Source organism: Cnephaeus nilssonii (genome assembly GCF_951640355.1).
Source record: "Cnephaeus nilssonii genome assembly, chromosome: 16".
Lineage (NCBI taxonomy): Eukaryota > Metazoa > Chordata > Mammalia > Chiroptera > Vespertilionidae > Cnephaeus > Cnephaeus nilssonii.
The window spans coordinates 27,027,779-27,048,925 of NC_137087.1; the positions used below are offsets into that span (position 1 = coordinate 27,027,779).

General features: G+C 39.6%; 1 protein-coding gene across 1 annotated transcript in view; it reads right to left on the reverse strand.

Annotated features, from left to right (window-relative positions):
• CABCOCO1 (ciliary associated calcium binding coiled-coil 1) overlaps nucleotides 1-8,876 on the reverse strand; it is a 122,720-nt gene extending 113,844 nt beyond the window's left edge. The window contains exon 1 of the mRNA XM_079793702.1: nucleotides 8,745-8,876. The gene's annotated coding sequence lies outside the window, so the exon portion shown is untranslated. The remainder of the gene's footprint in view (nucleotides 1-8,744) is intronic.
• Between the last annotated feature and the right edge of the window lie 12,271 nt (nucleotides 8,877-21,147).

The window sequence follows — 21,147 nt, forward strand, 5'->3', positions numbered from 1 at the left end:
ACGTATGGAGAGCGGCTACAATGTTTGGACAGGTTCAAGCCTCGGACTGACTTGTGGCAAAGCCACATACAAGTCCCACCTTGGAGGTCAAAGCCCTCCCAGCACAATTATAGCCAAAAGGCTATGGTTGTAAGCTTTGACCTTATAGTCCAACCCTGCAGTCCTAGGTAGCTAAGGGATGTGGGCTGCAGGGGGTGCAGCAAGTGCTGCATAAAAAAAGCTTGACAGAGTTCAGAGAATGGCAACAACAGGAAAGAAGCAGATTTGAAATTCACAAGAACATTGTAAACATCTTGCCCTTGTTTTGCTTTGTGTGATCTGACTATAAAGTAAAGCTTCAGATTACAGGCTGTGTCACTGTTTCCTCGTCCAGGCACAGAGATCCACCTGGTCCCAACTGTATTCTCTTGTCAATTTTTAATCCTTCACCGCCCCTCCTCAGGTTCACCCCTGGCCATGCTGGACGTGGTTCATCTACATATTCCTCATTGGACTTGGGGCTCAAGAGGAGGCAATGGCAAGTAAGAAAGACTTGCTATCCTCAAGAATCTTAACATCTAGTGGGAGGCACAAATTAAGGGTGACTATAAAACAAGAAAATAAAATGGTGAAGCATAAAAATGTGGCATTCAGTCCAAAAGAAGGAACAAGAATAGGAATAGGACAAGGAAAGTCTACAGACAAAAGGTCCAGGAGTGGACTTTGTGAGATTTGGCATGCCCCAGGTGAATGAGCGGCAATACCAATGTGATAAAGACATTGATGTTGGGTACCAGTTCTGTAAATATCAAGTAATTCATAATGGTACCTAGGTTACAAGTGGGGGACTAGTTGGACTAAGTGGGAAGTTGCCAATGGGAACCTATTGTGGGAGATCTTAAATTTAATAATTCAGTAAATATTTATTGAATGATTACAAGATACAAAATACTGTGCAAAGAACCATAAATATTTTAAACCCTAGCTGGTTAAAGAATGAGAGGCTGAAGAGTTTGTTCTTGCTGATAAGGCATCCATGAAGTTTTGAGCAGTGAATAGCACAATAAAACTGTGCTTGAAGGAAGGGTAATCTTTAGCAGGGGCAGAGTAAGGGCACAGAGGAGGAGCTAAATGAAAGCGTTGTTAAAACAGTTCAGGAATGAGGCCTTAGGCTGTACTAGGCTCCATGCAATGCATTTTAAAAGAAAGAGGTGAATGCAACATATTATACTAGTATATGGGGGACTAAAAGAGGGAAGAAGGAATGGAGGTTCTGAGTTTCTGAAATAGGCGACTAGAAGAACAAGGGCCTCCAATAGCATATATGCCTCTCTGTGTGACCTAGACAAAGGCATCCTCTCTAGGGGCAGCAAGTGCTAAGAGTCTTAACCCTTGGCCCAAGTGCAGCACTTGTGAGGACAGTATAGTTTCAGCTCCTGCTCAACCCTCAGCCAAGTTCTTTTGTTTGGAGTAGTCTGCAAATTCCATACGTGGTACTCTCGTTATACAGAATAGAAATAGGAGTTTTTGAAGATGATGCGAGTTTTAAAAAGGCAAGATAATGAGTTTGGTTTCAGTGGTTGAGTTTAAGATGCAATACACCTATCAAGGAAGAAATGTGTAGAGGTTAATTAGAAATGCTGGAGTGAGAAAGGTCAAGTTTGAAGATCCTCGTTTAGGAGTCCGGCAAATGTAAGAATAGATGGGACTGCCCAAAAGAGAGCAGGAGGAGAAGAGCTGTGAATGGGGGTGAAAGAGGAGACAGACACAGTAACAGCAACAGCTCCATAAAAATCAAGGACTGTGAGGTTTAGGAAAGAGAGGGGGCAAGTGTTTTCCATTCAACAAATAGTGATATATCCTTCCATATGAATTAGCTCCAATAAATAAGAAAAGCAAAGAAATGCTTTGCTATAGTAAAGAAGATCATATCACAATTTTTCGTTATTCTTTTCCCAGATCAGAAAGATTCCAAAGCTAGCACTTACAAGGAATGGTAATCAGCTTAATGATTGTATTTAAATTAGGTAGTTAAATTTTTGTTTTTAAATATCTAACTTAGAATTAAAATATGCTACTTCATTAGCTATCTTTTTGGTAATCTAGGGTTAGCAAATTAACCTAAACTAGATCATTCTATTAGATTATAATCCCAATTAAGCCAAAATACCTTAGTACCTAATATATAATAGCTTGCACCTAGTAGGCACTTAGATACTTGGAAATTGAATTAAACACACTCAGTTTTTAGATAGGATAGTATTTTAGTCCACAATATATGGCGGTATATTTGTTTAAATGTTTGTTCGTTTCATATTTTTTATTAGTAGCAGTATTCCTGTACTGTCAAGCCCATTAGATTATGAATTCCTCAGGGACAGTCATTCAATCTTTTACTTCTTTTGAGAATTCTGAAGATCCCACTTATGTCAACATAGGTTGTTAATAGGCTGCCTGAATTCATCTCCATCATTTGATGACACTGTTGGATGATGCAACTTAATGAAAAGCAGGACTTAGATTTGGAAATCTCATGAGGTTTGACAAATGATTAATTTTGTGACTTACAGCAAGTCATTTCAACCTAAATTTGAACTCATGTTAAAAAATCATTTTGATATGTTTTAATATATACAAGACTGCTATCATTATTAATAATGAATAAATATATACATGAAAGGTTCATTATACAGATATTTAGATCAATTTTATTAGATTTAAAATTTTCTGGATAGGAAAAAAATATGTCACACAAGAACTATATGAAAAAGAATACAATATTCAACCTTTTGTATAATAATAGTTCTAGCTAAGATGCCTAAGATCAGTGCCTCAATTTTTACTAAAACTTGATAGCTTAAGATAATCATCTTGTAGGAGGGTTTGCCTCTGGTTTCTTATTTTCTTTGTTTAAATTGAATTCCTGGACCTATTTTAAACTAGAGCTCTTTTTTGTTTGTTTTTTTATACACTGCCTTGCATTAGAAAGGATACAAGGTGGTTAAAAATCTTTAATCTTTTAACACATACATTCTAATTTGTACAAATCAAACGTATAATGGAAAATTCATGAATAGGCTAATAGAAATGTGGGTATGTAATTGTGGCTTTCTCTGTAAAATGACATCTCTGACTAGGAAATCTGTAAGCTAAACTGCACTGTAGCTCATTTTATTCCACCACCTGGTGGATTTTAGCAGTTATTCCAGAAGCAATAAAATTGAAAACCTGATATTATTTGCCAGATAATGTTTTCTCTGAATTTTTTCTCTTATGTCACCTAAACCTTGTACACATGTCTTCCTTCTAGCATTTAAGGTTTCTGGGGGTATATTTGTATCCATCACTGGTAGTGTCTTAAAAGAATCTTAAGGAATGTTCATTAAAAGAAAAATACATTTCACCAAAGAAGACTACGGAGGAGTATCACAGTCATACAATGGTCTACAATTTCCACATTTTAAAAGACTTTCTTCAAGCCTGAAAATAAATGAACTAAGGAGCAACACTGTGTTGAACCATGTTGGAGCCTGAGGCAAAAGTGGGGCGAAATCAGTAATACTAATGCTGTCTTTATTTAAAAACTTTGACCATTAGGGATTTTTCTGCATTAACTTTGATTTTTTAAAATACTGCATTAAAATAGAATTTATCTTGACTACTGAATTTTTTTGGCATCCCTTAAATTTTGTGCCCAAGGAGAGTGTATCACTCACCTCACTATAGTCCTGACCATGCTAAAGAGCCAATTTAAGAAAAAGAAGGAAAAAATAATTGAAAAAAATGATATGTTAAAGCAATAGCTAGTTTTTTAAAATAATAAAACAGGCAAATCTCTGGCAAATGTGATTAAAAATAAAGAAAAAATATGCCATGTAAGTGGAAATACATTTTAAACTTACAAGGAAATGGGTGATTTTGTAGGATTACATAAGTTATCTAACTTGACCAGGGGTAAGGGAGAATTGACCAAACATGAACTAAACTGGAAGTCTACTTCTTAAAAAGTCACCATGCCCAATAGTTTTACACTTGAAGTGCTACGTAATAAACAAGAACACAAATTCTGTTAAGTGTAATAAACAGTAGATAACTCATTTTAAAGAAGCCATCATAATCTATACACACAAAACTGAACTAGCACAAAAAGAAAATTATAAACTGAAATCATTAATAAATTCAGATGCAAAAATTCTAGTTAAAACACTGTCTTAGAAAATTGAATCCAGAAATGTTCTAAAAGAACAATAAGCTATCATTGTGACCAAATTAGGATAAGTTCAGAAATGCAAGCATGGATCATCATGAATAACTCTATCATAACTTTGTATGTGTATAGTTGTATATAGGAACTAAATCTTTAGATCCACTGAATCGCATTTATAATGTGGGAAGAATTTAATTTTTTTAAATTTGAAGGTTTCCAATAAGTCTTCTTTTTATCAACTCTTGTTATTAAACTTTTGATAGTTTATAATTTCTTTAGGTCCTATGCCTTTCTTATTATATTCAAAACCAAGATCTTACCATTTCCATTTCTAATTAATTTCTAACATAGAAAATAGCAATTGGCCTTGTATATTTATATTATATGTAACCACCTTATTAAATTTCGTATTAGTTCAAACCATGTTAATACAATGTCAGGTTTCTTAGGTATGCAACCATGTAATCTTCAAATAAAGATTTTTATATTTCCTCATTTCTAATACTTAAGTCACATATTTAGTTTTCTTATTTTATTAATTAGAAGTTCTATAGTATGTTGGATTACAATAATGTTACTAGCCAGAATCTCTTTTTAGTTCCTGGCTTTTATACAAATGGCTTTAAGTATTTCACCATTCAATATGATGATGTTTGGCAAATAATTTTTTCTTGTTTAGCTATTCTTTTTCTACTCATACTTTACTGAGAGTTTTGTCACCGAATTCCTGCAATACCTGTTTTATATTATATATATATATATATATATATATATATATATATATATATTCTCTATTCTATGACTACTTTGTCTATTCCTGTGTCCATTCAGGTATATTGATACTATATAATAAAAGCCTAATATGCTAATTATCCAGTCATCCATTCAACCAATCAAAGCATAATATGCTAATGATATGCTAAGGTCGCTCAACCACTCGCTATCATGTGCACTGACCACCAGGGGGCAGATGCTCCAACCAGTAGGTTAGCTTGCTGCTGGGGTCCTGCCAATCCGGACTGAGCAAGACAGGCCCGACATGCCTGGGGCCCTCCCGAGGTCCCTCCCTGGCTGCCAACCTCCCGAGTCCCTCCCCGGCCCCAATCGTGCCCTCTCACAACCTGGGACCCCTCAGGAAATGTTGGAAAGCCAGTTTTGGCCTGATCCCTTCAGGCCAAGGGACCCCACTGGTGCACAAATTCGTGCACCAGGCCTCTAGTAATGTTATAATGTGAGAGCCAGTCAGTCCATTCTCTAAGAACAGAGAGGATAGTTAATTTAGTTAAGGAAGCTAATTTAATTGATGGTTCACGTCTAGAAGAAAACAAAATTAGATCCTCATTTCAAATAAATAAAATATATCTATCAAACATTAATTTTAGCTGTGTTAAAAACCTAGCTTTAGTATATTAACACTTTAAATATTAGAAAAAGATTGAAGATTATTTGTGCAACCTGAAAGGGAGGCTGGAGGGGAGAGAAGAAGTAGGACTTTTAAAATAAGACAGGAAACCCAAAGAAATGCCCCAATGTTTATCAATATTTCCATACCCACAGCCACTATTCCCAGAGGTTCTCAGTGTCTGATAAATAGTATCGTATAATGACATTTTGAGGTACATTAGCAGCATTTTCTCAATGATATTTTAAGGAATATTTTGGAGACCTCCCCTTGGTCCTGCATAGGTTGACCTACTCTCTGTGCTGTGAATGGCTTCAATAAGTAACTCCTGAGTAATATTGTAATAGCAGAAACCTCATCATTTTGCTGTTCATATTAATCCCAAAGTGTTTTCTCTCTAACCTGTCAATAGAGTGGGGGCTGGTTTCCAAGTTCTGTAGAAACCACCTAATGTAGAGAGACTCGTCAGTGGCCTCCTCTAGGTCATGATGAGGATCTCTAAGACAAATGACGTTCATCTTTCCACTCAAGATTATGTAAGTGTCCTTCTGAGCGGATAAAGCCCAGAAAGCAGTGAGTAAGTGTCATCCATCAGGGGATATGGTGACACTAAGGGACATTATTCAAAAGAAGCAATGGGGTGGGAAATAAACATTTACATTTTCTTTTAGGTCTCTAATGTGAGTTGAAGTATAGTCCTTTTAAGTATACTACTTAAATAATTATATTTCCTAAAAAGTGTTTTCAAAAATATTAAGAAAGTCAGTTTATGAGTAAACTAATAATAAAAGACTGACTACTGAATTCCTAGTTTTCATTTTTAAATTCAATTACAAATTCACTTATAAACTCCTTTCTCTTACACATACATATGTCTACAGCAAATATTTATTTTCAGATTTTTGATATTTTTCTGTTCTTGTGCATTGATACAGATATCTGCTAAAAGTTTGGTCTTACCTTTTGCAGGGAGTCATTTACTCCAATGTTATTAAAGAACCTGGAATGTTAAATTCAAAGAGTTGACAAGAAGAGTTTATGCAATGTCATAGGAAAAATATTTTCCTGGACCTGCATTTCATGTCTGCTTGTTCACAGTACCTCATAGAGTAGATTTTAGTCTATGATAACTACTATCTCTCCTGGCATATGTCAGTCCACCTATGATTTTAACTAGCTATATTTTTTATTGAGTGCTTACTGTGTGATTGCAGTAATTGGTTGTTTTTATTCTAGGTATTGGCAACAAATGGGAAACCTGAGACTCCTGGAAGCTTATGTTGTAGTTCCAATAGACTTAGCAAGAAAAGAAATATTTCACTACTGCTTGTCTGAAATGACTACATGGTCTACTGGCTAAGTCAATTTGGATACCGAATACATTAGAAGTGACACCATAAGGGACCAAGTCTCAAGGGATCAACTCTGGAAAGAATCTGATCTGAGAAGAATCTATCAGTATCTAACTGAAAAGCTGTGGCCTTGGGAAGACTCTAAGAGAGAGAGAGAGAGGTTTTGCCATCTTTTCCATCTAACCCCTGAACCCTCCAGTCAGCACAAATGGGTGGCTGGCAGAACTTGTCATTCTAATGAATGACACAGCTCTATGGATCAACTCTCTCCTCTGTGGACCACAGGAACTCTGCTTTCATTAGACAGTGCTAACATGATAGATACTCCTCTAAGGCCTCTAATAAGCTCATTCATCTGTTTCATCATCCATTATAAAAAGTGATTTTTTCCCCCCTCGACCATGGCATTTATTTGCATCTTTAAAAACCATGGTGGGGTATTTCTTTCTTTTTCTTAAGTACAGATACATTAAGACCTCAAATTGTCAGTCTTCTTAGAAAGGACATTATCTACATGGATAAGTATATGTAAGTGTACACTGAAAATTATGCATTGTCATAAGTATGTTTTTGTATATATTTAACAAAAATTTATTGGGAAAATTTCCTATGCCACTTTTGAAATTGTATTACATTAGAGATCACAAGGGAGTAACTGGCAGTTTATCACATTAAGATGTGTTTTTAAAGAAAGCTAATTTCAAAAGGCTCACAGGAGAGACAGCATGCCTTAGCAGTCTGCAGATAGCAATGGGAAGAATCTGGATTGGGAACAACTTTGTATATCTCTGAGCAAGGAACTGAATTATTGGCTCTGTATTTATTTATAATATTGCAGCTAATACTTCTGCACAGAGAACATTGTTTAGGCTAATGAGGGAGTTGAGCATTCAGTGTTAATTATAACATTATTTACCTTTTGGGGGCCTTAAGAAACTGAAAAACACTTCATAGGAACAACATGGCCGGCTCAGTGTGTGAAGACAAACATTTTCTTAGTAATATCTGGCATAGCAGCTATGTTCTTGATAAATATCTCAGGATACCAAGCTTCTGAGAAATTAAAGTTACCTAAAGCCCATTTATGACTGAGAGGTGATGTTGGGCGGGGCCTAAAGGTACGTCTTGATTGCACACAGCAAACCACCGGGGCCCAAGGAGGTGAAGGAACTTCCCAGAGGACAAGTGGATGATGAGCACCTAAGCCACAGCCATTAGGTCGCTTTTCCAGGGACGCCTCCTTTGTCCTACCTCCTGTCGTGTATGTATTTAGAGAAACGGTAAAAGAGTAAGGGAAAAACCAAGCCCCAGCCTTCGAACATTAATCAATCCAGTATTAATGAAGAGTTACTCACTGACACCTTTCCAACCATCGGAACGGTGACCGTTAACAAAAAATTAGTAGAAATTTCCAAAAGGGACTGAGGGCCGACTTAAAATGCCAAAATCCCTTTCTAAGAGCAGGGAATCCGGGGGGTAGCGCGTAGTTGAGATTCTCTGGGCCCAAAACCAAAGCGTCCCCCGGAGGAATCGCCACCGTTCACCCTCGAGGGCGAAAGGGCAGCGAGCCGGGGCGGGTTGGACCGGGCAGGCGGGACGCAGGGAGCGCGGGGCGGTGCCTCCGGGGCCCTCGCCCCGCCCCCCTGGGCCCCGCGCAGCCCCACTCCTCTGCCCCCGCGGCCCGCCCCGCCCCGCCCCCAACCCGGGCGGGGGACTCTCGCCCGGGACTGGCCTGGGCCGAGGGTCCCGCGGGCCTGCGGGGCGTGCGGTAGCGGGTCGCGGGTATCGGGAAGGGGCGACGTACCTCCGACTCCGGCGAGGTTCCCGCCGGGGTAAACGCCGCGGTCAAGGCCGCGGGGGTCGTCCCCCCGACACTTGACCCCAAAGAAGTCGCCAGGATCTCGCCTCGGCTGAGCGGCCCCGCGTCGCCTAGGCAACCGGGGCGGGGCCGGGGAGTGAATCCCCGCTTAAAGCGGCTTCCGGTCGGAGCCTGGGCCGCCCCGGGGCGGGGTGGGGCCTGGCGGTGGGAGCTGAGGTCTCCGGCCGTGGGGTGCGGGCAATGCTGGGAAGGCCCTTTGAATCTTGGAGGAGAGACAGACTCCTTCCTTCCAGTGACAGTGGAAGCAGGGGCAGCAATTCAGATGAGCTAATATGGGGAAGTTGCTTATGCCCATGCATTAAGTTCTCAATAAGTATTTAAGTGAGATACATTATTGGGACTTTACCATTGATTGACATTTGATATTAAGGAACTATTACAATTTTAAGATGCGATGATGATATTGTCATGGTTAGAAAGAAAATAGTGTCCTTACCTTTCAGAGATATTGATGTCATTGAAATGATATAATGTTTGGATTTACTTCAAAATAATAAGGGGAGGAGCATGGGAAATGGGTGGAGGTATAGAAAATGAATCAAGATTGAGTACATGGTATGTGTGTGTGTGTGTGTCAGGGGGTCACTATATTATTCTTTCTAGTGTATGTAGGTTTGAAATTTTCCATAATAAAACATCTAAAAACAACATAGTTATTGGCCCTATGAGTATTCCTTTCTGGATAATACCTGCTTTGAAAGTGAAATGTACTTTGCTTGCAACCAGCTGCATGGGAATTGCTGTGCAGGAAGCTTACTGGAAAAATCAGACATTATTTGTGTGCTTCAATTCTCTCATCTGTAAAATGGGATAATAACTGCCTCACAGCATTACTATGAGGATTTAACATGTTAATATATGGGAATGTTTAGAAGAGTGTCTGGCACCTTCAAGTGTGAGATATTGTTAGGATTAGGATTAGTTTGCATAATTTCTCCTGATTGTAGCCCATCATGTATAGAGCTGCCAGGATGATATTTCATATTTTCCCATTGCCTTTCAGACCAAATTAAACACTTTAGCTTTACATAACCTCCATAATAGTGCCTCTTCTTAAAATTGTCTCACAGTTCAAGTTATGCACATAGTTTGTATTTTCATCTGGTGTTCATGAATTGTCTCCGGTTTTGTGTATGTTTGGACAATTTTTCAAGTGGATTGTAGTGGTATTTTCATTCTTAAAGAAACTGGTTTAGTTCTTAAAACACTATTCATCCAACAATGCATCTATGACTTCCAACCCCTTTAAAAAGGACTACCTTAATTAGTTGAAATACAGTCAACTTTTAGTGATTGCAGAGTTGATACAAGAGCTACCTACCACCTTACAAACTCATTACAATGTGTATTTATTTGATTGTTTCCTTGTGATGGCTACTTCAAAGACACTGAAAATAGCAAGTCACCTTCTGCTAGGTAAAAAAAAAAATTCTCCACTTTCCTTAAATTTAGCATTTGGTAAAGTGCTAAAGCGCTTATTTCTCTAAAATACAGTTCTAGTTTCCTCAAAGATCTGATTTTTTTTTTCCTTTAATTTTCCCTAACAGTCTTTGACAATTGTTATATTCCTGCTCCCCTTTTTTTGGACCCCAGAACTAGATGGAGTACTCCATTAAAGATAAAGTCAATGTTAACAGAGATAGGAAGGGGGAAATTGTTTTGTAGGAATTCCAATTTTACTGTATTTAATGTTGCAATTTGTTGGAGAAGTCAGTTTTGAGGAGGTAATTTAATCTTATGCGGCACAATTAATTTTTGCTCAGTAAGGAGTGGTGTTGAAAACCCATTAGCCTGGAGGTTACTTTTAATTTTCACAAGTCGAAGCTGATTGTAGTCTCCCACTTCTTTCATAGGGAGGTGCCAACGAGGAAGACACATCTCAGTAGATGATATGCCTCCTTACATGGGAAAGTGAGCAGTCTTCCTTCTCAGGTCTCTTTTGAAGATAAAGGCTTCTAACCAAAGCCTGCGAAATTCCATTTGTTATCTTAGTTTATTGTTTCAGGACTGGAAGAGAAAAGGAAACATATGGGTTTTGTAGTTTACAATGATTTTTTTAAAAGACCTCTGACATTTACCTCATGACAGCAAAATATGGGGTAGCTTGAGATATTATTGTTTCATCAATTGGTTTGGCTCCTGTACCAATGAAAGTACTCCAATCTATATACCTATGAGTAGCACATTTTACAAATGGAAAATTAGATGTTAAAAAAGACCATACTTTTATTTATTTATTTTGTATTTTAAATCTTTAAGTTGAATGTATTACAATGTCCCTCTTTCCCCCCCATTGACTCCTTCTAGCCTCCCCCGAGGCTTTCACCACACTATTGTCTGTGTCCATGGATTATGCATATATCCATTCGAGTTCTTTGGTTGATCTCTTCCCACCCACCCCCACCTTCCCTCTGAGATTCAACAGTCTACGCTTAAAAAGACCATACTTTTAAATACCAGAGACACATTTTTAGGAAAGGGCTAGATGCTTCTATGGTTGATATGGATGGGCTAGTGTGGAAATAGGTGACAATGAAAACTGAGATTCAGCTGTCTTCTTAGGATGAGGAAACATTTCTGCTCCACTCTTCATGGTTCCTAAGTTACTGGCTCATTTTAAATATGAATGAAGTTCTTTAACAATACATGAAATAATGCCCCTAATGTGATTAATGACTTATTAGTAGTTCAAGCACTGTGATTCCTGAAGTAACACCCATGATAGTCTCAAGTGGATAAAGCTGGAAGAATTCTAATTTGTCCTTTAAATGATACTGAGAGGCCACAAAGTTCTGGAGGTAGAATTTACATAATACATTGTATCTTTGTCTTGAAATACCTTGAAATTGTTAAATGTAGGAAAAATATATGAAGCATTTTATTTTGTGATTAAAATTTAGTCTTTGTTTCCTATTTAATTTTTAGCAAAGAAAGTATTCCAATAGCTAATTATTCTTGAAATATATTTAATTTTCTTAAATCTTTACCTAATCCTTAAATCTGCTCTTCTTATTTCAATCAAGTGCCTTAATCTGTTAAAGAGAACATTTTAAAGTCTAACCTTAATAAGAACACTTTTAGGAGATGGCATAGTAAACCTACTGTAGCAGAATGCATTCTAAGACTAAGAATCATTAAGGGAGGTAATGAATTCTAGTAAACAGTTGGTACGATTTTGACAGTGTTCATGTAATACTGCAACTTGTCTTCAAAACTCTACTCTCCCATTGTGGGTATATCTGTTTATTCCTTGTACAGTGGATCCTTATGCTCTTCACATGAAAATTCAAAGTTTCCCCCCAAATCAGAAAATACTCTTTTCCTAATCCAGATACGTCTTTCAGATAGTTTGGTAACGTGATCCTTTTCTTCCTGATCAACTTACTGAAAAAGTGGACTCATTCATCAAGCTCCATGCCCTGCCATCAGTCTCTTACTTCCTTTGCTCTCCTAACGCTGTCTTGTCTTTCCTGGTATGTGGACATTGTCTGTTTGTCCTCTTATCCACTCTCTACCTTCTCCACTTGCCAATGTGCCCTGGAAGGCTGACCCTTATGATCTTCATCAGCTGGATTTGCCACATGCCTTGCCCTCTGACTTGTTTGCGGTTGGGTTTGGTCAATGGGAACACCAGCAGGAGGTTGGAGAGTGGATGGGTGAGGTCAGGGTCCACATTCTCCCTACTCTCTCGTGCAGGACTGTAGGTTGGGATCAGCAAGTTCCTACACCAAAGCGCTTGAAGTCCACTGCATGTCCCTCAGCTTCTCCACAGCTATAGCCCTCTCTGGGTTTTGGTAATCATCACCCCTTTGCCCCTTCAGGCCTAAGGGTGGTAATGGTGCCCTCCTGATGCTAGCCTGGGGTTGCCTCCCCTTCCCTTGTTGGTTCCCTTATGGCTGCCCACATTTTTACAAGTAGCTCCTTTACTAAACTATTCCTTGTTCTCATCTGTATGCCATCTGTTTCCTGTTGGTACCTTGACTGATAACAGCAAAAATGAACTCCAAAAGCATTTAACATGGAAGACTAAGTCTAGCTTGTTCAACACCGTTGTTGCCCACCACTTAGTTGTCGTGCAATGAGAAATTATCTAGATAGAACTGCACCCCACCTCTATCCATTTTCCACCAGGAGGCACCGCACCCAAGTTCCACTACCTTCAGAATTGATGGCAGGCAATTGAGGGACTCCTCATGGGACCTGTACTAGCCATGTCCTGGGCAGCTCTCTGTCCCAACTTGTGTAAACTGCTGGCTCCCCCAGTCCTAACTTTCTGACGTTGAGCAGTCTGTTTAGTTAGTTATCCGGTTGACAAGACTTCTTGAAAACCTGACCTATAAAACTACAAAATGGCAGATCACCTGGGCGCTGGCATGCCTCGCCATGGATGATGGAGAGTGTGGGGAAGGAATAGTGCCTTTCTCTTCTCTTTCTTGCAGATTCTGGCCTTCAAGCTTTGACCTTTTCCAATAAAACTTTATCCTGTGTCATGTGATGATGTGTTATTCAGGAGGGACATACCAGGCAGTGGAGGTTGCTTGTGAAAATGCATGTCATTCACAGATTCACATTGAAATTTATAACCTATATTTGCATACAAGTTAATTATTTTCACTTACAAATTGTTCTTTATTTGTAGTATTTGCCGTAGTATTTTCATCATTCCTTTTATGCTTCAGTGAACTCCTGTTGAGTCATCAATTCATATATGTGGATTGGTAATTTAATGCAAAATACACGTTAAAAAACCTGAGCAATGATTTAATATATATTAAATGAAAATGCTTCCTCTGACAAAGAAACTGTACCTTGTTTCCAGAGCGTTATCCAAGGCAGACTGACTCAAATTAAAGTGCAAGCAGAATCTTTAGAAACATGATGTGAGTTACCCATAAAATTTTTTTTTAAATCAAAATTCATCCTACATTGTATATTTGTGAAATATGTGTGATCAAAATAGTTTCACTGATTGTTTTTCTTCTAAATCTATCTACCAGTAAAAGTGATTGGGTGCCACTCAATTAATGGCAGCAGACTCCCATATTGTTTGAGTATGTTTTTCAGAATACTTACCCTGGGTTATTCTGGAAAGTACTTTGTCTGAGCAAGCATTGCCCCTGTCTGTGTACTACCTCCCATCTTGCTCCACTTTTAAATGTAGCAAGTCTAATTTTACCTGTTTTACATAATAGCTTTCTTGTAAATTTCATTAGAAGGGAGGGTTTTGAGTTTCAGAAAGTTTGAAAGCCAGTGGATAATCTCTAAGGAAACTTTATCTCTGAAAATTTGGTTACATTATAATTTCCCAAAGCATGCATTGTCAGAATCATTCACTGACAAATACACGGTATTATTAAACATTTCTGACGAACATGCATGCTTATGATTCTAGGGAAGTAAAATGACATACATTATCTTATTTAATCATTAGAATCCACTGTCATGGTATTCCACGCCGCATTGCCTTATTTTTCTCCTGTTATTTATTTAAAATCTTTATTATTGAAAGTATTACATATGTTCCCTTTTTTGATCAAAAAAATATTTCACTGCAAAAGAAGTGTGGCGATGGGCCAATGCTTATGGACTCACTGGTCTTTCCAGGTTTACCTCCAGCCAGGGGTAGACTTGACGGACCAGTGGAATGGCCTTTTGAAGACTCAGTTACAGCGCCAGCTAGGTGGCAATACCTGGCAAGAGCTGAAGCAAGGTTCTCCAAAAAGGCTGTATATGCTCTGAATCAGCATCCGGTATACGGCGCTGTTTCTTCCATAGCCAGGATTCATTGGTCTAGGAATCAAGGAGTGGAAATGATTATTATTCAATTACTATTCTAATGACCCACTAGCAACATTTTTGCTTCCTGTTCCCATGACCTTATGCTCTGCTGGCCTAAAGGTTCCAGAGGGAGAGATGCCTCTATCAGGAGACAAAAATAATCCCATTGGACTGGAAGTTAAGACTGCCACTTGACCACTTTGGCTTTCTCATGCTCCTAAATCAACAGGTAAAGAATGGAGTTATGGTGTTGACTAGGATGACTGATCCTGACCCTTAAGGGGAAATTAGGCTACTGCTCTACAATGGAGGTAAAGAAGACTATATCTGGTATATAGGAGACCCCTTAGGGCTTCTCTTAGTATTACCATGCCCTGTGATTAACATGAAAGGAAAATTACAACAACCCAATTCAGACAAGACTCCTAATGGCCCAGACCCTTCAGGAATGAAGGTTTAGGTCACCCCATCAGGTAAAGAATCACAACCAGCTGAGGTGCTTGCTGAAGGCCAAGGGAATACAGAATGGGTAGTGGAAGAAAGTAGTTATATGACCACTAACCAGTTACAGAAACAAAGACTGTAATTGTCATGGGTATTTTCTCCTTATTTTGTTATGAATACATGCGTGTTTTCTTTTTTATTTTATTTTACTTACTTAATTAATTAAATTTAAATTATTTATTGTTTAAACTATTACATAAGTCTCCTTCCCCCCCCCCCCCATTGACCTCTCCCCAGTCACTCCCACCCCCCAGGACATGCCCTCACACCCCTACTGTCTGTGTCCATTGGTTATGCTCATATGTCCTTTGGTTAATTTCTTCCCCCCCCCCCCCCGCTTCCCCCGCCTTCCCTCTTAGGTTGGTCATGTGTGTTTTCAATAACATAAAATGTACTGACTTTATATCATAGTATTTACGTATTATTAAGTTTACATCAGAGTATTTAAGTTACAGGATATCAAAGAGAAGACTAAGCATCACTCAAAGACTAACTTCTGGGGAGGGGTTAGTGCATTTTCAGTTGGACAAAGGATGGTTTTGAATCATGTTGGGCAGAATTATGACTGTTATTTTCTTTATTTGGAGCCGAAGTATGGTTTAAGGAGGTGTATACAGGTGACAAGTTGACAAGGGATGGACTTGTGATGGTTAAATTTATGTGACACCTTGACTAGGTCACAGGCTGCCCAGATATTTGGCGAAACATTATTTCTGGGTGTGCCTGTGAGGGTGTTCTGGATGAGATTCGTACTTGAACCAGTAGACTGGGTAAAGCAGATTGACCTCCCATAAGTGCCCACATAGAACAAAAAGGCAGAAGAAAATGGAGTTCACTTTCTATGCCTGACGGTTGAGCTGAAACATAACCTTCACCCTCGGACTCAGTTTGGGAGTTACACCATCACTCCCTTGCTTCTCAGGCCTTCAGTGTCGGCTTGGGACTATATTACTGGCTTTCCTGTGTCTCCATTTTGCAGAAGGCAGATTGTAGATGTCTCAGTCTCCATAATCATGTGAGCCAATTCCTCAGAACAAATCTCTATGTTTTAAGCACATATCCTGTCAATTCTGTTTCTCTGGAGAACCCTGACAAATACAATGGTATTATTTTGTTTTACAGATGGAGGGCACTGAGGCTCAAAGGGCCAAGGTAACTGATCTAATGTCTTGTGACTAAGTAGAGACCATGCAGGCCCAGGTGTAGACCAGTTTTATGATTCCACTGCCTACTCACTGTGCCCACTACATTACACTACCTCAGCTGTGTCATGCACTCAAGAACCTGGTGGGTTGATGAAGTTTATCACTGGAAGCTTTCCATCATTCCCTGCATATCTGTCCTCTTGTCCCCTGCCCCCATTCCCCAGTGCCTTTACAATAATCGCTAATTCATTTAGTGTTTTCCTCTTGGCAAGTTATCTACCGAGGTATATAGTAATAACTACAGTGTGAGATGACTTGGTATAGCACCTACCAAATATTTCACTAGGCAACTCTTGAAGATGGAAGATACTTTTGCAGCTCAAATGAAAGAGGTTTTAATAGAAGATTCCCAAGTTGTGGAGAATATATTGTGGAAATAGGAGGTCTTTTCTGTTGCCTTCTCGCCCAGACTCAGCTGTACTTTACCTACGAGTGACATAAGATGTTGTCATGATTTGTTCTACCTTCCATAGCATCTATTGCACTGTTCTGGTAAGCATTCCATTAATAGGTAGAGCATGATGATGAAAGAGTAAGTCAATCAATAGAAACTATTCTTGTAGCTATGATTATTCCTGATTCTAGTACAATAGATGACACAATTTGCTCCTTTTTTGGTAGATGAAGTTATTTTATCTTTTCCCCATTTTCATTAGGATATAATTGTCACATATCACCATATAAGTTTAAGGTGTATGTACAGCATTATGGTTTGACTTACATATATTGTGAAATGATGAACAAAAGTTCAATTAGTATCCACCATCTCATATAAATTTAATGAGAAGAAAAATTTTAAAAAGGAAAATTTCCTTATGATAAGTGTCTTGGGATTTATTCTAATACCAACCTTCATATCCATCACTCAACTCTGTTAACTATAATCATCATGCTGTACATAACATCCCTAGTACTTACTAGTATTTATCTTATAACTAGGAGTTTGTACCTTTTGACCACCTTCCTCTAATTTATTCTCTCCCCCCACCCCCATCCCTGCCTCTGGTAACCACAAATCTGATTTTTCTTCCATGAGTTTGGTGGGCTTTTTGTTGTTGTTGTTATCTTGTTTTTAGATTCTACATATGTGTGAGATCATGCAGGATTTGTCTTTCTCTTTCTGGCATTTCATTTAGCATAATGTCCTCAAGGTCCACCCCTGTTGTTGCAAAAGGTAGGATTTCCTTTCTTTATATGGCTCAATAATATTCATATATATATATAATATTCACATATATATAATATTCATATATATGTAATATTCACACACACATATATATGTATGTTTATATATATGTGTGTGTGTGTGTGTGTGTGTGTGTGTGTGTATATATATACATATTTATATACTAGGAGCCCGTTGCACAAAGTTTCGTGCAATAGACTTTTCCTTCACCTGGCTGCCAGCACCAGTTATCCGCCAGCAGCAGTTTTCCTCTGGCCACCCGCCGATCAGAGCGCCTCCCGCCAGCACGATCGGCCACCCCGAGAGGAACTCCGATCGGAAGGTGGAAGGTGCTCCGATCGGGCGGGTGGCCAGAGGAAAACTGCTGCTGGCGGAAAACTGGTGCCAGCAGCCACGCAATCGGCCACCCCGAGTTCCCCCACCAGCGTCTTCCACAGTGCCGGCCTAAGCAGCGCCAGCTGTTTAAGCCGGTGGGAGGAGCGGGGGGCGGGGACTCGCGAGTCCCCGCCCCCCCGCTCCTACCGCCAGCCAATCGGCCACCCTGAGTCCCACCCCCCGCGCCTCCAGCCGGCCCAATTGTGGGCGTAGCGGAGTGATGGTAATTTGCATATTACCATTTTATTAGGTACTAGAGGCCCAGTGCATGATTGAATCATGCACGTGTAGGGTCCCCTACACGCTTTCGCTTTTCGCAGTGGAGCTGGGTGCCTATCCGCTAGTGCACCGGCCTTTCAGAAACCTCCGGCTCGGCAGAGGCTTCTGAAAGGCCTGGTGCCGGAGCAGACAGGCACCCAGCTCTTCCACTTTTGATGGTCCGCGGCTGCTGAGGGGGGCTACCCTGCTGTTGAGAGGCGCAGGGGGCGGGATTCCTGCCCCCTGTGCCTCTTAACGGCCGCTGAGGGGGGCTGCCACGGACAGCCGGCTACCCTGCCGTTGAGAGGCGCAGCTGGGTGTCCGCGGCAGGCCCCCTCAGCGGCCGTGGATCTGGCCGTTGAGAGGCACAGGGGGCGGGAGTCCCGCCCCCTGCGCCTTTCAACAGCAGGGTAGCCCCCCTCAGTGGCAGCGGATCCGTGCCTCTCAATGGCCGGATAGGCCACCCCGAGTCCCGCCCCCCAGCCTCCCACCGCCCAATCGTGGGCGTAGCGGAGTGATGGTAATTTACATGTTACTCTATTATTAGATAGGATGATTTTATTTTTTTTATCAAAACTTTTTCATCCATTCATCCATTGATGGACACTTGGATTGTTTCTCTGTTTTAGCTATTATAAATAATGCTATTATGACCAGGGGGTGCAGATATCTTTTTGGGTTAGAGTTTTTATTTTGTTTGGATATACTCTCAATAGTGGAATTGCTGGATTATTATAGTTCTATTTTTAATTTTTTGAAGATCCTTCATACTGTTTTCCATAATGACTGTAACAGTTTACAATCCCACTAACAGTACACAGCATTCCCAATTCCTCCATATCCTTGCCAACACTTGTTATCTCTTGTCATTTTTATCATGCCCATTGTAACAGATACGAAGCAATATCTATTTGTGATTTCAATTTGCATTTCCCTATGACTAATGATAAGTATCTTTTCAAGTACCTATTGTCTATTTATATATCTTCTTTGGAGAATGCTTATTTAGGTTGTTTTAGAATGTTTTCATAGAAAAAGAAAAATATAAGATTGAAAAAATAAGGAAAGGGAAAGTGTATGGTAGAACAGACTTTGGAGAGAGAAAATGGACTAAAATTAAAAAGCTGAGTCAAAATCACCATGTTATCAAATCATATTCCTGTCATTAGGAGTGAGCCCACATGAGATTAGGCCAGAGTGTTCTAGTAGGTTTGGTTTTGCTCTGGAATTACCCTGGTAATTTGTAGGAGAGTTGCTAGGACAATCCCCTCTGTGGGACCTAGATCCTCTAAACAAATGATATACTGAAAGGAGACCATTTTTTTCTTTCGACTCTTAGACACTCTGAAAATAGTTGATGTCATGGCATTGATACAAAGCTGACTGATATAAGTTGATTAAAATTCAGCGGCTGAATTAAGTATTCAAGATATGTTTAAAATACAGATTTTGAAGGACCAGTGGGCTATTCTTGGTAGGCAGCCCACTCCTGAATGCCTGGCCATTCTTGATTTGGCAGCTTGCTCATATAAACTTGACTATGCTCAAGAAGAGTCAGACTACTCACAGGACTCCATAAATGTTAGAGCCCAATGGTCATAGGTCCAGGGTTCAAGGATATTGTAAGACAACAGGGAAGGTCTTTATTCTAGTTCCTTTGTTGCCAATGTCCTTTGGAACCCACTGGCAGAATCACTGCTCCTCCCTTAATTGGACAAGGACGGGCTCATTTTTGTTGTGAAAACTTAGGTTATTGGAACGATTCTACCTCCTCTTCTCTGGAAGCAGTAGGTGCTCTTGCTCTGCATGGAGTGGTGAGTCACTGTAAACTTGAACCTCCCTCTTTGCCTATGGAGCCTTCCCTTTCTTCCCTACAGGGCATGCACACGAAACTGGCTTGGGCCATATCCATACATAGAGTGATAAACTCCATATTGGAGTTCTGCTTCTAATTTCACCTTCAGTGACAAGCACTTAATTATATGATTATACTGAGTGTTAGGAATATAAAAAGAAGTAAAAGGTATTTCTCTACAATTTAAGACTATCTAAAACTGATAATATTCCTCAAGGCATTTTCTTCTTATTATTCATTCAACCAGCTTTTATTGACTACTGGCCACTTATCAGGCACTATTCTAAGCATTTGGTGAAAAAGTAAAAGACAGAAACTCTCTGTCCTCTCAGAAATTCCATTCTAGAGAATTAATAACTCTAGATTCTATTTCAAGATATAAGAGCCCACTAATTAGTATTTTGGAAGGCTTTTTCTCTATGTGAGTCTGAGAAGTTAAGGTCAGCAAAGAGGGTGATAGTTTATGTGATGTGATGTCACTTTAACTGGAAATCATACCCTACTGGTTGATGTTTAATAGTTTGTTAAAAAGTGATACATGTTATAGAAAAAATAGAGCAAATGGATGAGGTATCACAAATGTGAGGTTGGGAGAATATGGGCATATTATAGTTTTAAGTGGGATGGCCAGGATAGGCCTTAGAGAAAAGATGACAACTGAACAAAACTTATTGTCACTATTATCATAACTCATCTTCTGTCTAATTGCTTTTCGTGCATATATTTCTTAAGTATCCCAACAGGTGTGATCACTGAGCTTAAAGAAGTTAGGTATTGCCAAAACCGGTTTGGCTCAGTGGATAGAGCGTCGGCCTGCGGACTGAAGGGTCCCGGGTTCGATTCCGGTCAAGGGCATGTACCTTGGTTGTGGGCACATCCCCAGTAGGGGGCGTGCAGGAGGCAGCTGATCGATGTTTCTCTCTTATCGATGTTTCTAGCTCTCTATCCCTCTCTCTTCCTCTCTGTAAAAAATCAATAAAATATATTAAAAAAAAAAAAAAGAAGTTAGGTATTTACCCAGCATCACACAGCTATTTAGTAGAGGTGTGATACTGTTTCATAAAATTTAAACTCAGGACTATCTGAGTAAGGGCCCATGTTACACTCTTGTTGTGTCTGAAAGCAGTGGTTTACAAACTGTGTTTGGAGGTTGTACTAAAATTTGAT